Genomic DNA, 11,371 nt, shown 5'->3' with positions numbered 1-11,371 from the left:
GACTCCTAACAGGGTCCATCCTCTAACAAGAAATATCCATCTTAGTACATCATCTTGTGGGGATCATTCCCACCAGGGTTTTCCCTTTGATCAAGGGTTTCTCTAGTCAACATATCTAGTGTAATTGTTTATGTGCATCTTTAAATGGTTTCTATTTACTTTTTTTTAATGGTTAATTTTGTTTGAATAAGACAAGTGTTTTAATTGTTGGATAATTGATTCAACCTCCCCCCCCCTCTCAGTTATCTTGGTGGACTATTGTTTCTAACAATTGGTATTAGAGCTTTAGGTCCTTGAAGAAAAAGTTTAATAACTTTGGGAGATCCATGGCAAACATGTTTAGGAAAGATAGTCCAAATTTTGATAGAACAAATTATGAAAGCTAGAAAGAAAAGATAAAGATATATTTGTTGTGTATGGGTCTGGGATATTGGATCTTGACAAAAATAATAAAGACAATAATTGAAGAAAAGGACTTGGAAACTTGGATCAAGGTAGAAAGAGATCTTTTCATGTGTGACATGAGAGCTAGAGAAGAACTATTGACTACACTTCCTGAAATTAAGTACAATCAAGTAAAATCACTTGCCACTTCACATTTGATTTGGAAAACATTGGAAAATAGTATTCAAGGTGATGAACACTCTAAGAAGTTGATGCTACAAAATTGAATTTGTGTGTTTCAAGATGCCAAGATGATGAAAGATGAATTTGTAAAAACATATATAGGTAGGATATTAGAAATTACTCTAGGTAGTAAAGCTCAAGGAGGAACCAAAGATGATGATGAAGTTATATGGAATAATTGGAGACTCTAACACCACCATTTAAGTCAAAAATTCAAACAAATACAATTGTTGATATCATGCACCAAAGATTTCACAAAGGAAACATTGCTTGGAAGACTTGAAGTAGTTGAGAATGAGCTTAGACAATCTAGAGAATTGACCAAAATAGAGAAAACTTTCAGTGCCTTAAGTATTCAACCTAACTTAGCAAGGAGCACAAGTACTAAAGAAGATTTTTCTAGTAGCATTAGATTTGAAGAAGATAGAAAGATTGATGAAGTAGTAGCCCTTTTGGTAAGAAAAGAAAAAGGAGGTAAGAAAATATTTCGATGTTGGATTTGTGATGAATATGGTCATTATGCATCTAAGTGTCCTAAAAGGGAGAAAAAGTATAAGGGAAATTATAATCCTAGAAAAGATAAAGATTTTTTGTATACAAATGAAGATTATGATTCTGATGAACAAGCATTGAGTGCTAGTGATGATAAAATTGGATTTGTGGCAATTAAAGAAGAAATTCAAGAGAAGGTAGCTTGGGTATCGTATGCTGAGAAGAAATCTAATTGGATAATTGATAATAGTTGTTCCCATTATATGACTGGTGACATGAACAAGTTTGTTGACTTCAAAAGTCAAGATGGAGGAATTGTTAGAGTTGGAAACAATGCAACATGCCAAGTAAAAGGTATTGTTTCTATAACTCTTGATTGTAGATCTAATACTGAGGATGTATACTTTGTTGATGGTTTAAAGTACAATATTTTGAGTGTTGGATAACTAGTAGACAAAAGCTATTAGTTGAAATTCTCAAAAAAGACTTGCAATGTCAGAGATAAAGATGGAAAGGTAATTGGAACAAGAACCAGATCTAGAAGTAATGTATTTTAGTTGAATCCTACTAAAATGACATGCTTGGTTGCAAAGGTAGATGACAGTTGGCTATGGCATAAGAGATTATGTCATATGAACTTTGATAGTATTGTGAGGACAAGTAGATTGTTTACTATTAGAGATTTTCCAAATATTGTAAAGCCTACTAACACAATTTCTAAGGAGTGTATTTTGACAAAACATAATATAACTTCTTTTCCTAGCAAAAAGTTTACCACTACAACAAAGTTGGAGATTATACACATTGATCTCAACGGCCCTACTAAGACTAGAGGATTTTATGGTGAAAGGTATTTTAAAATTCTAGTAGATGATTTTTCTTGAATGATGTGGATTGCATTTCTTAAAGGGAAATCTGAGGGATTTGACAAGTTCAAGATATTGAAAAATAGAGTTGAGAATGAATTTGGTATGAAGATTAAATGTTTAAGATCAGATAGAGGAGGAGAATTTACTTCAAATTAATTTAAAATGTTTTGTGAAGAAAATGGAACTAAAAGACAACTATTAGCTCCAAGAACCCTTGAACAGAATGGCATTGCAAAGAGAAGGAACAAGTCTATTACAAAAGTTGCAAGAGCTATGTTAGCAGAGAATGATATATCAAAGATATTTGGAGAGAAGCTATGAATACAAGAGTCTACACTATGAATAGAGTACAAGTTAAGAAGGACACAAAATAGAAACCTTATGAAGTGTGGTTTGGTCACTCACCCACAATTAAGTATTTCAGAATGTTTGAAGGTAAGTGTTATATAAAGAGAGATGATGATATTGGTAAGTTTGATGCTAGAAGTGATGAAGGCATGTTTCTTGGTTATTCATTGAAAAGAAAGACTTATAGATGTTATAATCAAAGAACAAAGACTATTATGGAAAGTGCAAATATGAGAATTGATGAGAAATTTAGAATACAATATAGAGTAGCTAATTACAAGTCAGATGATGATGTTGTTACTAAGCCAAGGAATGATGAGATATTTCTTGAGACTAACAATGATTTGTAGAATAAAGGAGAACCAATGTAGGAATAAAGCTCGAAACCTTTAGTAGAATGAAGAGTTGAGATAGAAAATCCTACTTTAGGAAAGAACATGATAAAGAATCACCCATTCAAATAGATCATCATAAGCAATGAAAAAGGTTTGATGACAAGATGCAGAGTAAATTAAGGACTATGCTTGATATCTCAAGTTGAACAAATAATTTAGATGAGGCATGCATAGATGATTATTGGAAACAAACCATGAAAGAGGAATTAGATCAAAATAGAAAAGAATGGAACATAGGAATTGGTTGTTAGACTAGTAGACAAGAATGTGATAGGAACCAAATGGGTATTTAGGAACAAGATGAATGAACAATGAGAAGTTGCAAGAAACAAAGCAATATTGGTATGCAAAGATTACTCACAACAAGAAGGAATAGATTATGAGGAGACTTATGCTCTAGTGGCTAGAACAGAAGTAGTAAGACTATTTTTAGCCTATGCAACATAAAAGAAATTCAAAGTATATTAGATGGATGTCAAGTCAACATTTTTGAATGGAGAACTTGAAGAATAAGTATACATTTGAGTAGCCTAAAGGATATCCTTTGAAAAATTACAAGGGTATTGTATGCAAACTGAGGAAAGCATTGTATGGATTGAAGAAAGCACCCAAAACTTGGTATGCAAGGTTAAACAAGCATTTGACAAAGCTCAAATATAGAAAAGGTATGGCAGATAACAATCTATATTGGAAAGAAACTGATGATAGTTTGATGATTTTGGTAATATTTGTTGATGACATTATATTTGGAGGTAATGATGAAGAAAACAAAAAGTTTGCAAAAGAAATAAAAATAATAATTTGAAATGAGTATGAGAGGAGAAATGAAATATTTACAAGGATTGCAAATAGTACATAATAAAGAAGGAATCTTTATTTCTTAGACTAAGTACTTAAAGGATTTACTATAAAGGTTTGATTTGAAAACATGTAAACCTATTGGAACACCTAGGGTAATTAGAAACAAGTTATTTACAAAAGATGAGGCACATATTGTTGAGTAGAAGAAGTACAAATCTATGATCAGAGGATTGTAATATCTGACTCACACAAGGCCAAATATCGCAAATACAGTTAGAATTGTTGGAAGATTCCAAGTTGATCCTAGAGAAGCACATTATGTAGTAGTAAAAAGGATATTTATATATCTAAAAGGAACTTTAGAATTTGGATTATGGTATGATAGAGCTAAAAAATTTACTCTAAGTGCTTATACTAATACAGATTGGGCAAGTTGTATGGATGATAGAAAGAGCACCAATGGAGGAGCCTTCTTTCTTGGAGGAAGATTTGTTTCTTGGTTAAGCAAGAAGTAGGATTGTACATATCAAACTATAGTAGAAGAAAAGTATGTTGCAGTAGAAAATAATTGCAATCAAGTTATTTGGATGAAACAGATGCTGAAGGATATAAGGAAAGAAATCAGTGAACCTATTGTTATACATTGTGAAAACACAAGCATGATAAATATTTCTAAGAATCTAGTTTGCATTCAAAGACTAAGAAAATTTCTATTAAGTATCATATGTTGAGAGAAAAAGAAAAAAGATTGAAGTATATAAGCACAAAAGAGTAGATTACAGATGTATTCACTAAGCCTCTTCCCAAAGACACTTTTGAGTATTTGCTAGGTATGCTTGGGGTTATGCCCCTTCCTACATCAGAGTAGAAGTTGCAAGAATACATCAGTCTAGAGTAATAGAGAACCATTGTTTGTCTGGACTAGATGTTGATGCTTCCTATATGGGGGAGCATCTGTGATGGATAGAGTCATCCAGGACTCTTGATTGATATTGTTGTAAGTAGTTTCTTTTGACACTTGAGTTGAACAAGTATCAGTTGATATGTAGAGTTTGATGTAGAGATATTGGTTTTAGAAACCTTTGACATTGATGTCAATGGGCGAGAAGTTTGGCATGAAAAACATTATGCTAAATGGAGAGAAGTATTGAAGGAAAACATTATGCTAAGAAGAAAATTTTGGTATAAAACTTTGGTATAGAGCATATTGAGGTATATCAATGGGGGAGTATGATTGATGAAAAGGATTTGAAGATGGATAGTCTTTTGTTGGTATTCTTGGAACTAGATGTTTTTCATCTATGTTGCCATCAATGCCAAAGGGGGAGATTGTTGGAAGATCAAAGAGATTGTTGAAAGATTTGTTTGATGATGATATGTTACACTCATGATTGAGTTTATCATTGATGTCAACATAGAATGTTTGATTTCTTCTGTGGTATTTGATAGAAGAACAATAGAAAGATCAAGTTCATATGGATGGCTAGTTGAGCATGATAACCACCCAAGGTTATGAGAGATATGTTTGAGTATTTAGCATATGTGGTTAACATCAAAAGTAGAAAGAAATTTTTTAGAAGAAGTTATGTAAGTTTTGGTGATATCTATTCTAAGATAGAGTTTATAGAGGCATGCTCTGGTAAACTTGTTATATCTCTTAGTAAACTTGATATCTTGAGGGTCAAGGTTGAGGACATGGACAAGACATGTTGAGGATGTCATGGCTAAGCTCACTCATCATAATATTGCATGTATGAAAATTTATTTTAGTTGCAAGGTAGAAGATTTGTGTTATCACTAAGTGTAACATGTTCTTAATGTGGTCCTATAATAATTAATTAAGAAGGACTAATAATCAACTCAAGGAATTGTTTAATAGACTTGGTATAAAGGAAGAATATTTCCCTTTATCATGGGAAGGATATATGTGAATTGTGAATGTTTAAAAAGTAGTAGAAAGTGAAAAATACAATGTTGAGCAGAGTAGTGTAGAAGTGAAGGAAACTTTATTACCAAGGTTTTTCTGAGTGATCTAAAGTTTGGTATTTGGATTCAAGGTACGTGACTTGGTCTACAAGGTCTAACCATCATTGTTTTGGTGGACAAGATAGAGGAAAGAACAAGGAAAGAAGAAAATAATAGTAAACCATCTGTTTGAGCGGTGAGCTCTTCTTGTAGTTGAAATTGTATGTTTTGGTAGTGGGTTCTTCTTGTATTCATTGTACTACAACTCCTAATAGGGTTGGAATCTCCTAATAGGGACTCACTCTACTAAATGTTGTAATAAACTCTTAATAGGGTCCATCCTCTAACAAGGAATATTCATATTAGTATATCATCTTGTGGGCATTATTCCCATCAGGATTTTTCCTCTGATCAAGGGTTTCCCTAGTCAACATATCTGATGTAACTATTTATGTGCATCTTTGTATGGTTGCTATTTACTTTGGTTGAATGGTTAAGTTTTTTTGAAGAAGATAAGTGTTTTAATTGTTGGATAACTAATTCACCTGACCCCCTCTCAGTTATCTTGGTGGACTATTGTTTCTAATAGGTCCATCCTCTAAAAAGGAATATTTATCTTAGTACATCATCTTGTGGGTACCATCCCCACTGAGGTTTTCCCTTTGATCAAGAGTTTCTTTGGCTAACATATATGGTGTTATTATTTATGTGTATTTTGTTTTGGTTTTAGTTTATATTACTCATATGGTTAATATTATTTAAGTTTGATAATTGTGATAATAGTTGGATAGCTAATTTATCCCCCTCCCACTTAGTTATATTAGTGGACTATATATTCTAACAATTGGTATTAGAGCATTAGGTCCTTGAAGGATAAGCTTAATAGATTGGGACATCAATGGAGAATATTTTCAAAAAGGATAGTGCTAAATTTGATGGAGCTAACTATGATAGTTAGAAGGAGAAGATGAAGAATTATTTTTTGTGTATGGGTCTAGGATATTGGATCTTGACAAAGGGAAATAAGTAAATCATTGATTAAGAAAAGCTTGAATGTTGCATTGAAAAAGAAAGAGATTTATTCATGTGTAACATGAGAGAAAGAGAAGCTCTACTAACATCTCTTCCAGGGAATGAAGATAGTCAAGTAAAGTCACTTGTAACATCTTATGAAATTTGGAAAGCATTAGAATCTACTTTTGAAGGTGATGATCATGGAAAGAGAATGAGATTACAAAATTGGATATATGCATTTAAAGATGCTAAAATGATGGGAGAAGAATCTGTAAGAAGTTATGTTGGTAGAATATCATAAATTGTTACAAAATTTTAATCTCATGGTGGAACCAAGGAAGATGATGAAATTATATGGAAGATCTTGAAAAGCTTGACCCTACCATTTGAGCCAGTAGCTCAGATGATTCATCTAGTAATGCCCCACACTAAGGATTTCACAAAATAAACATTGCTTGGAAGATTAGAACTAATAGAAGTAGATATGAGACAGTCTGGAGAACTTGCAAGAGTTGAAATGACTTTTAGTGCCTTGAACATTCAACCTAATTTGACAAGGAGTACAAGAAGACATGGAAATTTTGCTAGTAGTAGCAGATTTGATGAAGACAAGAAGATTGAGGAAGGAATAGCCCTTCTTGTGAGAAGAGAAAAAGATGGTAAGAAAATCTTTAAATGTTGGACTTGTAATGAATTCAATCATTATGCATCTAAATATCCAAAGGAGAGAAAAAGTATAAGGGAAAGTTCAAAAATAGAAGAGATAGTGATAGAGATTGTTTGTATGCAAATGAAGATAAATAATTTGATGAAAAAGGTCAAAGTGAAAGTGATGATGAATTAGGATTTGTGATTATCAAGGAAGATGGTCTTGATAGAGAAATTAGAGAAGAAAGAACTCTAGTTTCCCAAGTAGAAAAAAGATTTGATTGGATAATTGATAGTGGTTGTTCACATCACATGACTAGTGATATGAACAAGTTTGTCAAGTTTAAGAATCATGATGGAGGTATTGTTAGAGTTGGTAACAATGTAGCTTGTCATATAACAAGAATTGGATCCATTACTCTTGATTGTAAAATTAACACTGATGATGTTTCCTTTGTTGATGTATTGAAGCATATCTTGTTGAGTGTTGGATAGTCGGCATACAAGGGTTATCTATTACAGTTCACTAAGAAGACTTACATTATCAAAGACAAAGATGGTAAGATGATTGGAACTAGCACTAGATCCAGAGACAATGTATTTCAATTGAATCTTACTGAAATGACATGTTTGGTAGCTAAAGTGGATAACGATTGGTTGTGGCATAGAAGATTATGTCACATAAACTTTGATAATATTGAGAAAGTTAGTAATGTTAGAGTAAATAATTAATTATTAATTATTTATTCTATTTACTTAAGCTTACTTAGGTAAATGCATTTATTTATTAGTTGTAGTCTAGGAGTTTCTTATAAGTTGTTGACAATATGGGAGTTTGTTCTCTTCTAAGTCATACTTATCCTCTCACATTATTCGAGGACTTTCCACCTCATGTGGATGTATTCTTAGTTGTCACACTTATCTCTTAGCATCTTATAGCTCATTCTAGGAGATTCATGGAGCTCTTTATATTCGGGCTCCCTCATTGTATCAATAACAACATTGCATTCTATTGTAAATACATTTTTTCTTGTGTTTGCATATTTTCTCTCTCATGTTCATATAGGGTTTTTCCCTTGCTCTACACTCTTCCTTCCTTGGCTTCCCTTTGATAAGTTTTCACATGCAAGTGATCTTGGGCATCTTTGGAGTTGGATTTCATCAACTCCAACATGGTATCAAAGCCTTCCTACTACTGCTTCGTTGAAGGATTTTTGAAGCCGTGATTTGAAGTCACAAACCCTAGTTTGTTTGTGCATTTTTCTTCAAATAAGGGGTGTAATGCCCTGCCTAGAGATACTAGGAAACAAGGATGAAAAACAAGTCAGAACAATTTTTTTTTTTTTTTTTAAACAAGTGTAAGTGCACATGATACAACCTACACAAACCAAAAGATCGCAACGGAAGATTGAAAGACAACCAAGCACCAATGGATCTCCAAATGCCACTACCAACTAGAACACAACCACGAAAACCAAAAAGACCTACCAAGCTGAAAGACATAAGCTGACTCTTGGAAACTAGCTAAGTCAGAAATCCTGAAGCCCTGAAATTTGGCTAAGTCTGAATTTTTGAAGCCCTGATTTTTCCTAGAATCTACACTTTAGCTCGTAGAGGTCTGAAACCCATCTCAAATGAATCATCGCATATATTAAAATATATCTTAAGTTTCCTTATACTTAAGCAATATATTTTAAATCCTGAAGGACTACAACAAAAACCCAAAAATTGAATTTCAAAAGAAACCTCCTGAATACAAAATGCAACAACATAGACTTCAAGAATGCCCAAAAGGGTATCTAGATCAACTCTCAAAATGATCATAACACTACAAAAAGTGCCCACTGGTGGCATGTGAAGGTTTTAACCAAAAGGCGTATGACACTTTTTGCTAAGGGAGGGCGACACTTCTCCCTTAGTGCGTGTGACACTTCTCAAGAAGGCGTGCGATACTGGAAAAGTAACGCGCGACATTTCTCATGAAGCTGTGCGACACTCTTCCAGTGTCGTACGATACTTTTTTAGTAATGCGTGCAATACTTTACAGTATCGTACGCCATTCTTTCTATGGGCGTGCGATACTTCATCAGTGTTGCACAATGCTGAACAAATGTCGCCCATAGAAAATAAAAACACTTCAAGAACATCGAAAAAGGCCAAACACACAGAAAAAGCTCCACACTGGGGAGTACCGGATCCACATTCCGAGGCGAGAGCACTTGAACAATAATAGAGTAACTGAAGGATAGAACACTAGAATCTAACAATGTACCAAACAGAGAAGGGAAAAGTACAAAAAGGAAACATCACATTCAACTGAAAGAAACATCGCAATAACATAGTAAACATTGCAATGAGAAAAATAACCAACTAAGTACGCAGTTCCTCCCAACCATCAATGGTGTCATAGGACCATCGTGGGCCCTAGCCATCCCCTGTGCATAACATCCAGGGCCACCGATCAAATCATTGGTACTGTTGTAATAGGGACGTCACTACTAAACATGCTACAATGTAAGTAAATAAAATCTAACATGCTAGTAGTAAGCATAAGATAAAACTGTAATCAGATAACATCATCTACTACATGCTAATCATCATAATGAGGAATGCGTTAAAACTAGCATCATCTAATCATGATAACATCATAATGAGAGCATAAATCACAAGAAGCATACTCCATATATCGAAGTACCAAGTGACACATCCAGCTATAGTCGCACTAGGACAATAGACTGTCTCTGTACATCGGTCCCTAGCAGTGGTGAAGGTAGCTATGCCTCCCAACCACGTGGCACCCATAGGTCCACACCCGCCGTGCTGATGGAGATAGCGATCCAACCACAAACACACAAAAACACAACAACCATGGCTAACACTCATGCCAAGCAGTATGATGACTGAAACCAAGACATAGACAATGCATAAACTAGAGGTCCTAGTCAGGCACCTCAATGGGCTTACTATGTAGGGACTAACATCATGGAGAGTTGCTTGGCATTAAAAAGCCCAAGCTAGGACTTGCATAGATTCAACATCCCTCAACGGAAAGGCTCTTGCACCCCAAATATTTTATTATCTTAAGATTATTACCACCCAATATTTATTTAATTTTCACTTAATTAAAGCTTCCTTCACCAACCCTCTGGGCACAATGATCACCAAGCTGTGAGGTAGAAGCCCCCTCCATATGCTACCCTACCCTACCCATGCTCATCCAACGATGAGTGCCCGTAGGCATGCAAACTCCCAACCCAACCCCAATGATCACAACTTTCGGAAGTACCATGGAAGATTAAGCCCCGCAGGTCACTCGAAAATGTACATGTGTGTGGCCCACCACCATTACAAAGATCATACACAAGGACAGGATGAGAATGCAAACAGAAGTCAATCGATTGAAAAACATAATCAGGATGACGGATGCTACACGCATCCCAAAGAAATGAAAGATGCAAAAGTGTTTCGATTGTGATCCAAACGGACCATCTAGGTCCATGAACCACAATGTGCCAGGAAAACCTAAGAAAATAGGGTGGCACGCAAAATGAGGTAAAAATCCCAAATTTTGAAAAAATTTCAAAATTAAAACCCATTTGGCCTTTGGGTCCAAAAACCTCAAAAATCAAAAAATAATTGAAAACGGACATCGTATGCAAAAACAGCCAGCATAACGGCCCAAAAACCCAAACCCCCACTTCAAAAATAGGTAAAACGTTCATACCCGACCAACTGGCAGAACAACAAATAGAAACAAAGGGGAACACTAGTTCCCATCCTCCTAACATACAGCTACAAGAAACAGAAGCAAAAACAGAGTAAAACCAATAAAATAGGAAGGCCCTACCTGATGGAAAAAGGGGCAAAAACTGAAACCTGCACAATAAAATAATCAATCCGCCAAAACTACTGAAACTGATGACAAAGCAAGAACTCTTTGAGCTGAATCCAACGAGACCAAAAAGATCCCATGCTCACAGCTCCCAGAACGAACAAAACAAGAATCCTATAGAATAGGATTTCCAAATTGCTCTCCAAATTTCAATTTCCAAATTGTGATAAGTGATTTATGAAATCACTTTTCCAATACTTATTCACTTTTTGGGTGAATAGTCGATTCTGGAAAATAGATAGCTGGAGTAGTAAAACTTTGAATTGACCCAAACGAAAACAAGTTATTATCCGCAACGGGATTTCACCTAAGGTAAAGCT

This window comes from Cupressus sempervirens, chromosome 10, assembly GCF_028749045.1.
Source record: "Cupressus sempervirens isolate cs-2001-9-10 chromosome 10, ASM2874904v1, whole genome shotgun sequence".
NCBI classification, from domain to species: domain Eukaryota; kingdom Viridiplantae; phylum Streptophyta; class Pinopsida; order Cupressales; family Cupressaceae; genus Cupressus; species Cupressus sempervirens.
The sequence above is the reverse complement of the archived record's forward strand: the minus strand, read 5'-3'. Positions refer to the sequence as shown.